This window comes from Trachemys scripta, chromosome 9, assembly GCF_013100865.1.
Source record: "Trachemys scripta elegans isolate TJP31775 chromosome 9, CAS_Tse_1.0, whole genome shotgun sequence".
NCBI lineage: Eukaryota > Metazoa > Chordata > Testudines > Emydidae > Trachemys > Trachemys scripta.
Window position 1 is genome coordinate 75,791,037 of NC_048306.1, and position 19,109 is coordinate 75,810,145.

At 40.1% G+C, this 19,109-nt stretch overlaps 1 long non-coding RNA gene across 1 annotated transcript in view; it reads left to right on the top strand.

The window, feature by feature from the left end:
- The window catches only part of LOC117883154, a 35,478-nt gene extending 24,312 nt beyond the window's left edge, over nucleotides 1-11,166 (top strand). The window contains exon 3 of the long non-coding RNA XR_004647193.1: nucleotides 10,037-11,166. This is a non-coding gene — a long non-coding RNA (uncharacterized LOC117883154). The remainder of the gene's footprint in view (nucleotides 1-10,036) is intronic.
- The last annotated feature ends 7,943 nt before the right edge of the window (nucleotides 11,167-19,109 follow it).

The window sequence follows — 19,109 nt, forward strand, 5'->3', positions numbered from 1 at the left end:
AAAAAACCTCCAGAGTTAGTTATCATAGGCAACAGATTACAGAGGCAGAGTTTCAAAATCTACAGGTTGTTAGACATTATAATAAATAGTCTTAAATATAGATCAGAATGTCTTGGCCTTAAAAGGGTCAATAATATAAAAATGATGTACATCAATGAAATTCATATACAGTATGTTAGATTCTGTACTCAGTGTTTGCGTGTATTTGAATGAGGGAAAGAAATGTATACACCATGATGAATAATTTTTTAAATGATAACTAACGCTGAATTAATTCACAACTATAATTTATTGCATGCTTTTTTTTTTTTTTTTGTTCACTATAGCCCGAACAGAGAATGAAACAGAGAGTGAAATTATTCAGGAGATTAAAATAGTAATTCAAACAATTCATGTAATTCTTCAGACAAATAATTCTTGGCCTGCAGACTGATTGATTTTGAATATATGTGAATTGAAATTTTGTGTTGTCTTAGATGGTTAAATAAGTCATGTGGTATTATTTCTGTTCCCTGATTGGATAGCTTATGTAAATAATATAATGTGAATTCTGAATTTTACAGTAGACAATGCAAAGCAAAGTTTGCTTTTGGCAAAAATTCAAGCTACTAATTGACTTTCCACAAATTTGTGCTAATAAAATTTGAACCCTGTAATTAATAAGAAAAAAAGTGAAAGGGTAATAACCATGATCAAACTAAAGTTCACCATCCTGATCTCAGAAATATATTTTTCTGTTTGTTTCTGATGCTTAATATACAGAGGGAAAAATGGTTCAAATTATCTTAAAGGAATAAAAAGTAAAATCATGCAACATAAATAGAGAATCCGGAAATCCAGCATTGCAGCTCAGACCTGCCAAATGTTCCAGCATTTCATCGGAGTTCTTCTCCGAGTTCAATTCAGTGTCTTGGCCGGATACTAAGCAGCAGAACTTCAGGTACAGATCATTCTTAATAATTTAATTTTGATCCCTCTGCCATTAGAACAAATACAGATCAGTCTCATACCATGTTGGGAACACAGCAGAACTCAACACTGAGGGAGGGAAATGAGACCCTTGGTGTAGCTATTAAGCCAATTACTTAACTTTATTGAACAGGAGCGAAAGGAAGAGTGATTCCCTTTAGTAAATGTTTACCATCTGTGCCCTAGGACCCAGCAAGTTAAGTGAGATGTTCACATGCAATCAACCCAAGGCAATAAAAGAAAGTTGTGTGCTGACAACACTGGAGGAGGTATCCAATAAGAAAATAATCCATCTTATCTCACCACTAGTGATCAATCACTGCTCTCCCTCAGCTTCTCTTATGGCTCCAGCTACTTGAAATTGATCTGCTAAGCATCTCAAATCCAGAGCACCTGAGTACTAGCTCCAGAAACTGCTGAACAAGAGTTTCTGGGTTTAATTTAATTTCCTTCATTTAATAAATCCCAGGAAGAGCAAGATACTAGAGTATGTCAGGGAGTTCATATAAAATTAGGGTTGCCTGGTGTCTGGTTTTCGACCAGACTGCCCAGTCCAAAAGGGACCCTGGAGGTTCCAGTCAGCACTGCTGACTGGGCTGCTAGAAGTTTGGCTGGCAGCATAGCGAGGCTAAGGCAGGCTCCCTGCCTATCTTGGTTCTGAGTAGCTCCCAGAAGCAGCTGGCATATCCAACTCCTAGCGATAGGGGTGGCCACAGAGGCTCCGTGCACTGCCCCTACCCAGAGTGCCGGCTCCCCAGCTCCTATTGGCCCAGAACCACCTTAACTCCCACCCAGAGCCTGCATCCCTCAGCCCCTCCCACATGCCAACCCCCTACTCCAGCCCCGAGACCCTTCCTATACCCCAAACCCCTCATCCCTGGCCCCACCCCAGAGCCCACACCCCCAGCTAGTGCCTGCACCCCCACCCGCACCCCAACTAGGATGACCAGATGAGAGGAAGAAAATATTGGGACACATGGGGGGGGGGTCCACCAGCGGAGGGGAAAAAAAAGCCAAGTGCTGCCGGCGGGGGGGAGGGGGGGCGGGGAAAGAGGAGTGCTGCTGTCTGGTCACCCTTAACCCCAACTCCCTGCCCCAGCCTGATGAAAATGAGTGAAGGTGGAGGAGAGTGAGCAACGAAGGGAGGGGGGACGGAGTGAGTGGGGGACACTACCTCAGAAAAGGGGTAGGGCAGGGACAGAGTCTCAGGGAAGGGGCTGGGTGGGGGGAGCAAGGGTATTCAGTTTTGTGAAGTTAGAAAGTTGGCAATCCTATACAAAATATAATTTATTGTGGTGATAAGCATTAAAGTGAATCCGTTTACCAGTTTCGAATTCACATTAATTTCCAAAACAAACTTCCAATTTAACAACTGTGGAAGGACTTGCCTTATCAAAACAGTGCTAATGAGAAATGGAGTATAAAAAACAAATATCAATACAATAAAAATAGCTTTCATAAACCCTACATCACAGACTAAAGGCTAAATGACATTCACATAAGTGCAATTAGGCATTTTCTTGGGTGACATTCTGTTCTCAGTTATTGTGGTATGAATCCAGAAATAACTGCGTTGCGTATAATAGAGAGAAATCTGGAATAAATCCGTGTAATTGACAGCAGGATTTGACCCCTTAAGTGTAATGAACCAGGTCAGAATTTAGTGCTGTAGGTTTAGAAAGGTCTGAACGGGCTGTGCTCAGTACAGGAGCAAACACAGTCAGGGACAGAGGCGGCTTTCCTATACCAGCACTGCAAATGGGCAGATGGATGTATGCTGAGAATAGAGACTATGGGGCAGATCCTCAGTTGAGAATCTGGCCTTATACTTAAAAAGAAAATTCCAGAAACATGTAGTCTGATCAGTCATTTCCGATCAATCACAAAATATTAACTATGTGGCCAGATGTAGCTATGCTGATTTACACCGCTGAGGATTTGGCCATAGTGGATATCTGTTTAGGAAGAGTCTCCATTAAAGAGGAGAAGAGTAAAGACACAGGTTCACGTCCTGAGGTTCATTGACTATCCTATTAGCTATCTCGTTATTTATAAAACTCTTAACATTCCAAGAGATAACTCTGGCCAACTGTGTATAGAATAATTTAACACTGACATTGTTTTAGACGTTTCAAGGCAGCAGTTATGAATCTATGATGAAATATAGTAAATACAAACATTTTAATGATGGCAAAAGACAATTACCATCATTATATTCTGACCCCAATACCATTTAGTCTATTACTATACTACAGCAACCAGAGTTTCTTGAAAGTTGAAAAAAATTGAAAAAAATTGAAAGTTCCAAGTTGTTCTCATTTTCAAAAGGTGTTTTGGGGGGTTTTTTGGGCAGAAATATTCATTCTTTTAAAAAAAAAAAAAAAAACCTCCCCTCCCCGCCTGTAATAAAATGTAGTACAGGTTTTCTTTTCAGAATTTCTCCAAAGGAAAAAATAAAAATTTGAAAAACTTACAAATTAACAAAATGAAAATTGAAAAAAAGGACAACAAAAACCCTACACATCATTCGTCTATTGCATTCAGTGGCAAAAAAAAATAGTAAGGGGGGGGAAGGAAAAAAGAGGGAGAACGGATAGAAAGAAAACTCCAAAATGTGGATATTTTAAAATTTCAAGTGAAAACTGGATGCCATTTGTAAAAATGAAAGCTTCTCGCAGAAGTGGTCAGGTTTTTTTAAAGGCCATTTTTATATATAAAAAAAGTTTCAAATGAACAGTATCTCCCAGTTCCAATAGCACCTGACCCTCTTGTAATCACTCAAGGTTAAGGAGCTGGAGACAAAGACTCCATTTCCTTTTTTGTGTGATTGTTGGTTTGTTTTGCCTTTAGGAAAGAATGATGTTCTCTAATGGCACAGAGAAAGTGTGGTCTTGTGCTCCACAAGGAATTAAATCTTTACATCTGCCCCTGTACCGTATGTAGTAAAAATGTCCTAACCAAATTGAACTGATGCTAAACACCACACCTGGATTACAAACATGACTCCTCTTCCAAAGACACTTATGGCAAACATCTGTGGGCTCTATTCTCTGATTCTTCAACCATTGTAAATAAATAACTAAACAAGGTCTTGCATAGATAACTATTTTTTAATTATGAAAAATATTTCTGTATGTGAAAAAATAATTAACAAGTCAGAATCTAATTTGCTATATGTCTGACCTTATTCACAAACACTTGCATTGAAAAATAATGTTTTAGTAGGAGAAAAAAAATCATCTACTTAAAAACAGCAAGTACAGCCCTGGGTGTAAATACAATAATCAGAACCATTTGCCCTTCTTGAAGGAATTGCTATTCCTGCTTTGCTTATTAAAATGTGAATAACTAGCTATTGTGATTTTCTGTCATGTGCTGAGTTTCAGCCTCTGATGATAGCTGGATCTTCCCACTGCATTACAGCAACTGAATAGCTTGAAATTTATCACAGAACTGGAACATTATACTTCTGTAATATGTCAGGAAACTCTTCTAAGTGTCCAACAGCCCTATCATTTCTCTGGCAGGCTGTATAATAGACCTGCTGTTAAAAAATATATCAGATTAACATGGGGTCACTGGACGGAGCAGAAGGATATTTACATTGGCTCCTTAGCATCATTTTTCTAATTTTAATTAGAGAAAGGAGGAAAACAAAATAGCAGTGCTCCATCCTACCTTACACTGTAGTATTATAACTTCTTATATGGCATGTTTACAAAAGACATAGTCAAAGTAATTCAGATCTTATGTTTTCTCTAAAATTCAAGTCCCGTAAGATTAAATAAAGGAGAGCAAAGTGCAGACACGTAATTTACAGAACATTTAACACAAGGCTGAAGATTTTTAAATCACTGGGACTATGACAATTTACAACAGCTGAGCATTTTTGCCCTCAGGAGAACAAATCTATTATAACTCAAAGTGGTAACTGTGGTTGTCAATAATGTTATATATATATATATATATACATACATACACACACACACACACAAATAGTGAGACAAATATGTCTAAACTTGTATTTAAAAATAAGAAGGATAACATTCTTACTCCAATGCCCACCTTTGTTTGAAATATTTTCAGGCTTTTCAGACACCAGTTTTACCCCCTGGATGGTTCATATTAGTGTAGCGGGGTGGACACCCGCTCCTGCCCGGAGGGGCTTAAAACAGCCTTAGGAAAGGGCTCTGGCAGGAGAAAACAGCCACTGGGCTTATTGGGAGAAGCAGGCAGAGCTGCAGCCACTCCCCAAACAGAGCCCAGCTGGCCCCTATATAAGAGGGTGGGAGCCAGGAACTTGGCAGTCTCTCTCTAGCTGTAGAGGGAGATGGGCCTAGCTGCAGGGAGCTAGAGGCAGGTTACCTGAGTGGAGCAGGGCTGGGGAAAGGCAGAGGAGCTGGGGAGTTCCAGCCTGGAAAGCCCCAGGCTGTGACCTATCATAAGGCTAATAGGTATTGGGGGTTGCAGAGGGCAGCAGGTCCAACCCCCCCCTTGCCAGTGATGAGTGGCATACACTGCAGTCTGCCCCAGGGAATGGGGGCTAGTTGGTGACTGGCAGTAGCCTTACACTGAGGCAACGTGGAGATACTGCTGGGGGCAGCATTACGGTTACCATACGTCCGTTTTTTCCTGGACATGTCCGGCTTTTCGGCACTCAAACCCCCGTCCGGGGGGAATTGCCAAAAAGCTGAACATGTCCGGGAAAATGCCAGCCAGGCACTTCCCCTCCCGCGGCGGCTCTGCTCCTCCCCTGACTCTTCGGCTCTGTTTAAGAGCCGGGCTGCCCGAGCGCTACCGGCTTCGGGCAGCCCCCATGCCTCCAGACCCTGCGCCGCCGGAGCCCGGGAGGGGAAGTGCCCTGCTGGGGGCACAGGGTCCGGAGGCAAGGGGGCTGCCCGAAGCCCGAGCACTACCGGCTTCACGGTTTGCCGGGCACCCTCCAGACCCTGCGCCCCCGGCTGGGCGCTTCCCCTCCCAGGCTCCAGCTGCGCTGGGGAAGCGCCGGCCGGGGGCGCAGGGTCTGGGGGCTGCCCGGCAAACCGTGAAGCCGGTAGCGCTCGGGCAGCCCTTTCCGTGTGGCTGGGAGTGGGAGGGAGGAGGGGGCGGAGTTAGGGCGGGGAAGGAGCGGAGTTGGGTGGGGCTGGGGTGGGAAATGGGCGGGGCCAGGACCCCGTGGAGGGTCCTCTTTTTTTATTTGTTAAGTATGGTAACCCTAGGCAGCACCCCAGAGAAAGGGGCACTGGGGTCCTGGGAGGGACATGGGGGGCCAGTGATAAGGTGGATCACTGGCCTGCAAAGGGCGCTCTGGAAGCTGGACAAGCTAATTCCCTGAGAGACCAGCACTAGGTGCTGCAGGGGTGAGTCCGCATGCTTACAATTAGCAATAAAAAGGTTAACCTAGTCATCAGAAATCTCATCTCTTTAGACCTGTAGTACATTAGACAAGAACAGATCCCTATGAAACATTACCCATATGGAGACACAAGCTTTTCTTACAATTCTATTTTTGTCTTCACACAATAATATACGAAAAGGTTCACTCTACACTTACATTGCAATCATAGTGGTACATGTTAATTTGTCAGACCCTTATCTTGTTGGAGCTGATATAGAAGCATCACCAATATTTTCTAAAACAGAAACTAAAACCAAGAAGTTTCAGTATAAAAATACTTAGATAGATTTTATCATAGAATTAAGCCTATTAAAAAGGGGGAGGAAATGGGTTAAGACCAAAATTTGGAGCATTGATATTGCAGGTGACACTGGAAGCTATATTATATAAAGTAGCACATGTACTGTAATGTTGGGGGGGTGCATTAACAACATGGTCTGCACGGTCTAAAATTATGAGTTTCTGACATGGCATTAATGATAATGAAACATGCTTTGTAGTATCACTGTAACCTGACCCAAACTAATCCAGAAATATAGGTAAAACAGAAGTTTGAACAACTTTTTTTTGTTATTACTTTACACCTACTGCCTGTGACACATTTGTGTATTGCCCTGCTACCAGTCATTGGCAAGGTTTGAGCTCAGCACCGATGACAACCACCACGTGAGCAAAAGGAGTAATTCCATTAGTGAGCAACTGCTATAGACTGCTTCTCTTTGTTACCCAATGGAGGGGCCTCTACACACTCTTTATTATCATATTAAATTTGTACTCTGTGGTCCAGATTGTGAGTCTGCCTTATGCACCCACACAGTGGTTAAAGGGTGGTATTATATCCTCCCACTTCCCTGGGCATCTTCCCCGCATCTCTACTACAGGTGCAGCAGGTGAGAGCAGAGTCTGTATGCTCAATAATTTACCTCCTTCCTTGCCCCACAAAAGTGGGCAGGAGTGAGTGAAAATGGATGTGGAATGGATGGAGTCTTGGCTCTGTTGCCGCATAATGAATCAGTCAGCACAGATGAGAGGAGTAATCTGCATCTGGTAAGGAGCATTAGTTCATTCCTTATCCTTGGGATGAGGCAGGAGCAGGGATGTAATTGTGCCTTACTGAGCCACGTCCCTTCCATGGGATCTTCCTAGGAGAGTGCAGCTACAAGTCATCTGTTACATAGGGCTGTGTCTAAAAGCACTATCTTACCATATGTGGGGATGCACTGTAGCCATTCTGTATGTTTAAGAATTATGTCACAATCAAATATCAAAAAGCAAAAGTGTTCTAGATTATAAGGAAATATCTTAGTTTTCCTGCCCTTAAATTTAAAACCAAAACATTAGAAGATATTCAGTTTCCAAGTCACAGATGACACAGAGGTACATAAAAAGGATCAGCACATACCTCTGTTTCTGTAACTATGAGAAAAGAAAAATGGCATGCATTAAAGCTTCATCCTGATGACAGTACATAGGAAATATGAGCTCACAGTAATGCCAAAGATGAGGAAATAGGGAAGTATCAAAGGTCATATCTGGATTACAAGAATTAGTAACAAAGTTGAGAAATAATCTTTCCAATTTAGCCTCTAATAGTTCACTGTAAAATCCAGTATGGGAATAGGCCTGTCACACAAGAAATACATTTTCAATCTGTTGCAACAGTGAGCTTTACTTTTGTGAATGTGTGGCCCTAAGAATCCCTCAATGCCCACAGGCAAAGGGTTCACTGTTGTGTAACAGCTACCACTAACAGACCTGACACACATGCTACACTTAACATACCACTGTCATGGTATTTATCCATAAATGATATCATGGGAGGTCTCTAATAAAAGCTAATGTCATAACGATCCTCATATCATGGCAAGATCTATATACAGATTTGTTTAAGGAGTTGTGTATGTATGTACTAAAAATATGTTTAATGTCTGTCACCAACCAAAGGAAAAAAAAAACAAGTTTCTTCCAGATAGGAGGTAAGATGTGTATCTCTTGGAAAATGCAAATTAACCATTGAAAGCCAACACAATGGAAGCCCTGTTTACATTTGGAGTCAACTGGAAAGAAGCACATAGGAAAAAACAAGGGACAGTGGTAGTACTATCTCTGAGGATAGACAATGAACTTTGGGGATGTAAGTGGAAGGCAAGGAGGCACCCCTTTGTCCTGCACCTGAGGAAGTACATGGACAGAGCATTTACATTCATGACAACAAGATCTCAGCCAGGCTTGAAATGCTGCAAAAGACATTTGGTATGAAATAAGCTTCTATAGACAGCTGGTTAAAGTTTAATCTCTAGGAATTGTGTTATGAGTTTGCTTTATATGTAAACTTTCCATTCACATTGTCCTTACTCACTATCTCTCAAATCTAAATCTTTAATACACTTATGACTGTTTTCACTATAACTCCCTCTCTGGAGCTGATTCTAAATTGTTCAGACAAGCTGGTGTGTACACTGTTCTTGTGGAGACAGCTGACCTGGTAATTCTGTGAGTGTGCAGTGGATAAGTGTGTAGACACTACAGGGGAATGTTTCAAAGGGGCTTAGAGCCTGGGGTGTGTCTATTGTTAGCCTGAAAGGTAAAGTAAGGGCTGGCATTGCCCAAGGGAGAGTGCATGGGTGGCTAACAGGCTGGTGGTGTCAAGAAGCTGACACCAGTTAAGCACAAGCAAGTCTGCTTCTCGCAGGAAGCAAAGGATAACAAAGTGACTCAGAGTCCTGGGCATCCTGAGAACTGTCACAATCTGAGTCTCCACTCCATTGACGTCAGTAGGATTATTCCTGACTTACACCAGGAAAAGTGATATCTGAATCTGGCCGTGTATCTCTGCAATAAGCTTAATGTCATCACTAGCAGTCTAATAAGATTTAGCTATAAAGGGGTACAACTCTATCTCCTGCACCAAACCTAGGAATCCCACCTTGGCAATGGTAAAGTTTTGTTGTCCTCTCCCCAGCCTGCAGAGAAGTGGGCATTGGCTGGCAGGTATATTCAAGGGATATATATGTTGCAAGAATATACTTCTGTGACATACCAGAGACACAATCCAGACCCATGAGTAGCTGTGTCACCTCTGCCCTGTAACCTGCGGTGCCCTTTATAAAACCTTGCTGCTGTAGCCTCCTACCTGGGCTGCTCACAAACAGCCTCCAGCATGTAAGTCACTCCCAGTTATGTCCGCATGTATTGCAGCCAGCCAGCCACACCTTGGCTCTTACCATCCTTAAAGATTACCACAGGGTGACCCCAATAAACTCCCAGACCCAGATTTTCCCCCAGAAATATATGTCCTGTACTGCCCTGCCCTCTCCTGGACAGTATAAATACATTGTCTGTTATTCCTTTATGGGGATAATATGCACACAACTTGTTGCCCCCAAGTTACGAAGATGCTTCAACTTGAACACACTGGATTAGATAAAAGCATAAAAACACGTTTATTAACTACAAAGAGAGAGCTTTTAAGTGAGTATATGTAGAGAGGCATAAAAGTCAGCAATGGTTACAAGAAAAATAAGAGATAAAACACTTACTGGTATCTACGAAAGAAATAATCTTAGTTGCAAAGCAAACTTGCTCACCACATGCTCCAGCAAATTAGTGACCACACCTGGTCAGGACCCCTCCACCAGAGTCAAACAGCTGCTTTCATTGTCTTTTCAGGTGCAGAGAATGCAGTGGGCAGAGAGAGGAGTGTCTGCCCCTTCTTTTTACAGGCCTGCTCGCTTTTGAGAAGCATTTCCAGCTGGGACCAAGGCAACAGGCAGTCTGCCTGGAAGGAAACTCGATGTTTCTTTACTAAATGTAGAATATTTTTTGACCCTGCTCTCTTTCCTGCCAAAACAAAGAATGGCCATCTAGCAGGTAACAGTCAATCAGCTTTGTTAATACCTGGCTGAGACATCAGCTTGCCCTTTGTCGCTGAGGAAATGGTCTGGCCATTCTCCAGATTTATCTAAAAAACACTTTTAGTCATGAGCTCATCTTATGTTTATAACTTCACATATAAGTTATATGTGCTTTTTGCCATGGTATTACTGATCAGCTAATTATGAGTTTTTAAATGATATCTCACAAGGCATACCTGGTATAAACATTGTTAGAACAGTATGTAGGGTGTGAACACAGGGATATATTCTGTCAGAAGTTCCCAAGGAAAAGTATAATGCATAAATGTATAAAAGATCTCCTTGACAAAGTATTAATCTGACTACAAGTCCATGCCTCTGCAAATTTAGAGCCTCAGTCAAAGTGCATTGAAGTCCATGGAAAGACTCCCATTGGCTTCGTTAGGCTTTGGATCAAAAGGATCTCAGAGAACTTACAGAAAGGTTGATTGTGAAATGCAGCATTTGATTGTAATACCTATCCAGTATTTTTCTATATCAAGCTGAAAAGGATGGCTTCATATTCTAAGAATCATGTTTGTAATACCCAGAATCCCCTATAACCATAGCCATAAATCCATGTGGTGCCGACTCTGACTTCCATCCTTCAGAGGCAGACAAATTGAATATGATGCTGTTTCCTCTGTGAGTTTTCCAGAAACCACCTTATAATGGAGAACATATTGTATCTGCTCTACATGGACCTAAAAGATGCCACTGCACAAGAATTACATACATGTACTAGAGCAATATTGTATACACTTTTCAAGCTACTGCAGTGTCATTTCTGCCACCATTCTTTAATTGTACACCTCTACCTCGATATAACGCTGTCCTCGGGAGCCAAAAAATCTTACCGCGTTATAGGTGAAATTGTGTTATATTGAATTTGCTTTGATCCACCGGAGTGGGCAGCCCCGCCCCCCCGGAGCACTGCTTTCCTGCATTATATCCGAATTTGTGTTATATCGGGTCACGTTATATCAGGGTAGAGGTGTATATCATTGATTCCTTTGCTGGGCAAGTAAAACAAAAAAGTATTCAGGAGTAGTCAAATTCCAAAAAAAAAAAAAAAATTTAAATTGGTAGTATTCACTAACCCTTGAGGGAGCAAAATTTTCTTTGCAAGGAAGTTGACTGAGAAAGTGTTGTGATTTCTCTTGTAAATAGTACTCAGAGGGGTCTATTTCCCCATTAAATGGATTGATTTCCCCCAACAATGGGTAAGCATGTTTTTCACTTTCCTTCCTATTAAAATGGAGAAACTGGTTTGCTCAGGACTTTTCAAATAAACTCACCTCGGGGGGGGGGGGGGGGGGGAGGGGAGGGGAATCAGCTCAAATGGTGATTTAAGGAAGTTAAAAGCAACAAGACAGGACCTAGAATGAAAACATCTACCTAATGCAACCATAACTGTTTTTACCACTCCCGCTTTAATGCAAAACATCAGGTTTTAGAACACTAATCTTATGAGGTTTTAGAATACTAATCTTATGTGAATGCTATTCCTGGCTTTGCGAGTTAATACACAGTTTGACCTTCCCTTTAAAAATAAAGAAATCTTGTGAGAATTGTGTTTTATGATCTTTTTTGTGCCCTGGTATCTCATGAGACTTCGTTTTCCAAAATGATCAGGTTATGTGGTGAGGGAAAGTCCTTTATTTTTATGATGAGTACATGCATGACAGCTTATTTTTATATATCATTATAGTAGGGAACATGGAGTTCTGCAGAGAGACAGGCAGTTCTGGATGGCATCTTTCTGTGAAAAGAAAAATAGCATTTCACTGGGAGCTAACCTAATAAGAGAACACATTAGTAGAGCACTGCACCTGTAAGCATGCTATTATTCAAGTATTCATGCTACAATTCACTGAGGGGAAATTCACACCTGTGCAGAGAGCCAGCACAAGATTGATGCACCACTTACATCCCTTGGAAAAGCCAGAGTATTTGGGGCTAGGTTCACAAAAGGGACTTAGCTGCGTAAGTATCTTTGTGATTTGGGCCCTAAGCAACCGCTAACTACCAGGAGTTGCCTCCTTCAATCAGGATTCTGAGCTATGACTCCTCTGCAGGAGTTAGGTGCCTATGCCAGGTCAGTTCTTTCTCTCTCTCAAAAAAAATATATATATATATTGATAGATAGACAGACAGACACAGGTTCAAATCCCCACTCTACCTGATTTAGAGCAGGAACTTGAACCCAGGTCTCCCATGAAAGTGCTCTAACCACCAGGCTATTGGTTATTCTGGGGGATCCCTGTTTCTTAATTCAATATTCATTGGGCCAGAAAGAAAGAGAGATTGACTGTACATCACAATGGTTAGGGTACTCCCCTGGTTACAGGACTATCAGGTTCAAGTCTCTGCTCCAATGAATAAGTATTTGTGCTTAATGTTATTGGTGCTTAATGCACACTAGTTTGTATAAATGGTGCAGGTAATACATATTATTAATATGATATATATTTATATGATGGCTAGCATATATTATTCAACAGACTCTCGCTTGTCACCTTGATGATTGCTATAGTCAAGGCCAAATTAACATATGAATTAGTGGTGAGGGCCTTTATATGTGATTTATAGTGTTTTAACAAACTGCGTAAACAGCAATACATAAATTAACACAACTAAAACTAATACACGTTGTAACACAAGAAAAGCCTTAGATGCAACTTTTACCAAGTATGGGAAATCAGTATTTTACGATCCCCACCATGGATAAAGTCATTCAAGGTTTGTTTTACCTTGTGCATGTCATTGCTAATCAGAATACTAATAGTGTGTCTGTGTGTTTTTTGTTTAGCAATGGTTTTAAAATGTCAAGTGATTAATATGCACGTTAAAACTGGTAGGTAAGTTTTAGCTTCATTCTGGTATTGGAGCTCACTTTGGATAATAGATTCATTTTGAAAAACTGGGATAAGCGTTATAGTGTGGCCCCCAGTGCTTCATACATGAGGAGAAAAACTGAAATTTGTAGTAGTGACACTACAAGTGAGGCGTCCATATATACATTTTTTGTAATTAGTTACTGCATATACTGCTGTCCATTTATATTGTAGGTTATCCTAACTGCTGCTTGTTGCCATTTGGTAAGCTGTACAAGCAGGAGACTGAAGCGGCTGGATTCTCTATCTTATTGTTCTGAGCTGAGCCATTGTGACCACACACTGGAGTGGCAATGTCAAAAATATCACTTCAGCACACACATTTATATCCCTTAATGGAACAAGCTGTGTGTGGTTCCCTCCAGGTTTGTGTTCCTATGTGGAATTGCAGGAGATCCAATTGTTCCTTGTAGATGCAGCTTTCCAGATAACCTATTTATTATCCAATTTATCAAATATCGGCATGTCAGGATCCAATATTGATAGTGATACCATCAAAGAAATGTATATGGAACCAGACACTGAGCAAGATTGTTTTGAATAACATGTGCCTCTATTAGGATGAGGTGCCACTGACCCCAGATTAGAACTGGTACTAAAAGGGAATTTGTTTACATGCTTTAATACTCTACCAGTTAGCCTTAGTTTTTGTTAGCTAACTGGTATTGCCCTCAGTGTATAACTGTTCACTTTTAATAAGTTCCGGCAATTTTCCTTTTTTAATGTGCCCTAATGAGTTGGTTATGGTAGTTACTATATAATTCCCATAAGCAGTTCAAATAATTCTCTACCAACCTGGTTTTCCCTTACCTTCATATTAGTTGTTCCAGTTAGTTTGTTAATTTTTACTTGTTTACTGCTGAGCACTCTGTTTTAGCAAAAGAGTTAGCAATGGAATTTTTACCCAAGCTTTTTAGAGTTAATTTGTTTGTGATAGGAATTAAACCTTTGTTAAATATTTGAAAGGACAAGCTTTAATAACCAATAATTTTTTAACATAACACCAAAGAAAAATTAAACCAAAATGAATTTTAAATCAGGTTTATGCAAATACTTTGAGGGTATTAAATTTTCATGACAATAGGTTGTTCTCAGTAGACAAAGGTAGAAGCTTGTTGAAATTGTTTGGTTAGCTAACAATTTGCAACAGAATCAGACATATATACTGTTATTTTTAGATATTTTGCTATGTTTTTATAATACAATTTTTGTGCTTAATGTTACTGGTGCTTAATGCACACTAATATATATGAATGGTGCAGATAATACATATTATATATATATTTATATGCTAGCCAGCACATAATAGTTAACACTTATTTTTAAGAGGCTGGCAGTGGATACTGAGAAGTGTTATGTCCAACAATATATAAGTTTTCAAAACAGCAGCTGGCTCTTCAAAGACAGCAGGAGCTGAAAATATGAAATTGATCTGAGTGTTGGCAGAGGTGAAGCAACAAAGGTGAAGGACTTTTTCAGGTGTCAGACAATTGGCCAAGTAGGATGAAATGCTTCTCCAAATACTTTATGAAGTTTGTTTGGACTGTGGTTTGAGTAAGTTATTGTTTTCCACATCTCTAATGATCACGTAACTCACTTAGCCTGAGCCAACAGAGGGCTGGAACTTAGCACCACAGCTAAAAGAGAGCTGAAACTAGCTTGTTAGCTAACTTGGGTTAAAATAGCAGTGACTACGTGACAACTTGGCTTTTAACTCGGTTTAGTCACTTTAGCCTGTAGGGGATCCTAGGAGTTAAGCTGATAACCCGAGTTAAAAGCCAAGTTGTCATGTCATCATTGCTATTTTAACCTGTTAGCTAACTCCTGGTTAGCGGGGGTGGGGAGGGCATTGAAGATATACCCTGGGACAACTCTGGTATCAGCTTTTTTTGTCCCTCTGTTTATAATTCTCAGGTTTTTCTCTTAAATAATGCATAACTAGAGGCAGATCAGGTTGAAATAAAAGATAGACTGAACAGCCACATCATTTTCCTCTGTTTGAACTCAGCCTATTTACTTTTGCATACACTCTTCTCTTTACAAAGAAGAAAGTTCTGTCTTGCTCCTTTCAATTACACATATAATACTCAAGCATTAGTTTCACGTCTTTTGGTTACCAGTTCACCTTCTATTCAAACATCCATCAGAATAAAATCTACAAAACAATTTTGTATGGATCCCCATCTCATTGATGCATTTTTAACCCCAATATGATTCACACTTCAGATTCACAAAGGAACTATCTTGATGACACTATTGCTAGGAGTCTTTAGTTCCTATAAAATCACAACAGCCTTCACATCTTTAACTCAAACTTCTTTCAAGTGACATTCTCTCATTGCTACCTACTTCTTTCGCCAGTTGAAAACAAACCTTTTTTCTTTCCTAAATCCACTCTCTGAGGGGACTTGGTGAAACCCTAGCCACCCCTGTATTCACACCCTACACACAAGTAGAATAATATTTGTACAAAATATGTCTTGTGAGGTATCATATGAAGGCTAATAATATGTTGGTTATTAATATCGTTGTAAAATCCATGTGTTAGCCTTATATGTAAAGTTACGTATTCTTGCTGGATGATGTTACTAAAACATGTTTAAGACAAGACAGTGCTGTGTTAGTTCAATAAAGTGCATGCATGCTTCTAGAAAGCTAACAGGTTGAGTGTTTTGCTGCCTTTGTAAAAGCAGCTAACCTAACACTTTAAGTGAAGGGGACTGGTTCCTGCAGTAGGATGATTTGGGGACAAATTCAGGAGTTGAAGGGTACTAAGATCAGCCTGCAAGGAGTAACCTGGCTGAGCTAACCCAGAGTGAGGCTTGTGGGCTGCTGGCAGGCTGTTGAGGTCAGAGCTCTGGACCAAAGTTGCACAGACACAAGATACCCAGGATCACAAGGTGGACAGTGACCAAACCCCTTACTGGTCGGGGTGAACCCCAAAACATCACACATAGGCCTGGTTTGCACCGAAAAGTTATATCAGCATAGATACATCAGTTAGGGGTGTAAAAAATACTAAACCTCTCACCAACACAGTTAATGAGGACAAAAACCTTCAGTGTAGATGCAGGTACGTCGACAGAAGAGTGCTTCCGTCGATGTAGCTAACATCATTCGGGGAGGTTCGTATGCCAACAGGAAAACTCCTTTCTTCAATATAGGCTGCATCTACATTAAGGTGCTGTGCTGGCTTAGTTATGCTGGTATTATCGCTGTAATGCAGACATACCCTTGGTTATCCTTTTGGTAAACATGCTACTTCTTAAGCTCAACTCTATACATTTACCCTCCATAAAAGATGCTTTCCTTAAATGTTTTCCAGATACGTTATTAGCAAAATAGTATAATCACTGCCTTTCATTTGCAGACACTTTTCACTATTATTTAATCATAGTTACAGTGTCTGGCATCAGCTTTTGTATTTCCCATTAACATAATGCAAATTTAAGATATATTCATTTTCTTTCAAAAATTTGATTCTGTGGCCCACAATTACATTAATCGTTTACTCTTGTTTTTTACCTTCTCTCTTGCCTATAGCTATTAGTGATAAATATTCAGCAAGACTTATATCCAGCTTCCCTTGTATGCCTGCAAACACGTGAGCATATCTGGCATATGAAAACACCTGCCTGTGCTTCCAAAATTCCAACAGACATGGCAAGGGTTAGAACTTCTAATGTATTTATGTTAGCATTTGCACATGTCAAGACTGAGGGCTGAAAATGTATCCCTTGGCCTCTCTATCTTGGAATAATTTTATGACCAAACTTTGCCATAGCGAGAATCACATCTGCCTGAGGAGCTACTTTCCCTCCCATTTGTTGTTGCAAATATTTGAAAGACCATCATCCAACTGGCAATAGCTGTTAACAACTTAGCATCTTTATTGACTTTTATGACTAAGATCTGTACTTTCTAAATTAGCAGTAATCACTGATTAACATTGAAGACACGAAGAATTCTGTCACCCAAAATAAGTCTATATTCAAAAAAAACATTCCCAATAGGGAATTGTATTATGAGAATCCACAAACCATAGAAAAAAAGTAACAAAAACTCAAGAGAGAATATTGGGTACATACCATCATATTTGACATATAAATGTAGTAACCCACTCCATAGTTTACAATGTATAGTATATTTATTAATTCACGTTAGAAAAGTGCACAGTAATGTGAGAGAAACAAGAGGTACTTGTTTACAAATAAGTTCATAACTACCTAACAGAATAAATCTACACCAATTCATTTGAGCAGAGTACACTTCAAATTGCTGATATACGTACATAATATCAGACCTGTAAATCTCCTCTGCCTATACAGTGTTTGATATTTACAGTAAATTTAGTGATCTACTGTAGCTCAAATGACTGATTATTATAGCTGAAATTAGAAAATGTTTCATTTTACATTTAGGATAATGAGGAAGGATGCTTATTTAGTTAAAGTACATGACTGGAAGTCAGGAAATCTGGATTTCATTTCTAGCTCTGCCACAGATATCCAATGTGATCTTGGGCAATCATTTATCCTGTCTGTCCATCTGTTTTCCCCATCTGTGAAATGGGAATAACACATTGCTATCTCACAGGGGTTTTGTGAGGCTACATTCAATAGTGAGTATAAAAGGTCTTTCAGATTTAACAAAGTGATGCCCAATAGGTGTACGGATCATTTGAATCACCCTTACCATTCCAGAGAGGCACAATCAACCCCATTCTCCAATCATCTGGTAGCCTAGCTTGATCCCAACAAACACATAGTAATCTATGAAGCCACTTCACTGTCTCCAACTGCCTTGATCATATCAACAGTTCTCATCTTTACCAGCTGCTTTACCATTCTTCATCTTATTCAGTGCCTCTTCTACATTCTCTATAGCGATTGATACCTGTGAGGTTTCCCTCACAACTCTTCTTTCTATGTTTCAGTTCAACTGTAAAATAGGGGAAATATTTTTTTCTCCTGTTCTGTGTCTTTCTTGTCTATTAAGGTTCAGATCCTGCAATGTGATACACGTGTCACTGAGGATCCCCACTGACTTGAGTGGGGTTCTGTATAGCTGCAAGTCCACCCATCAGTATCACATCACAGGGTGGAGGCCTCAGACTGGAAATTGTTCAGGACAGGAAGCGTTTCCTACTATGCATTTGTACCGTATATTGCATAATGGGGCTCCAGTTTTGATCAGTGTCCCTAAGCACTACTGCAATATAAATGCAGGTACAAGAATATAAATAAGAATAATAAAAAGGATCAACAAGCTGAACAAATGAGAAGGCTCTGTACATTAAAGATGTCTGATCAGAAGTTATTCCCAGAATCCTAGCCATAGATACAGTCTCCAAAAATAGAAAACTGGGAAATCACTTCCAAATATCCAAGGTCACCCACCTGGCCAACTAACCAACCAAACACTGATTTTAATCGTATTCAAACTTAGCTTTAAAATTTAAGTATGGCATCAGACAAACATATGAGACTTAACCAATAAAAACTGAAGATGATGAATTTGCATCATCAGAATTAAAATGACACAAACCCATGCAAATGAATTAGTTCTCCATATAAATAAAAATAAAATATCAATGTTCCAAGAACAGAAACTCTAAAAGAATGCTGACTGATAAGACATAGGAATGGGAAAAATGTCCGTTAAGATATGACACAAACTACTGTGACTGATGGCTTTCTGCAAAGCAGAGGATAGCTGATTAAGCAGAATGTTAGTCAGTTTTATCAAAAACTGGAGTTTAAATCAAACAGAATTAAAATCAAAGATAAGCAGCAAGACAAGTAGTCAAGTAATGGAAAAGACCTTGAGCCATGCAGTTTCATACAGTGCCTTATTATAATACCACACCGACAAGCGCCAAACATCATGGTCACAAAAGAAATGCATACAGGAACACAGAGTAGGGACTGCCATATTGAATCAGAGCAGTGG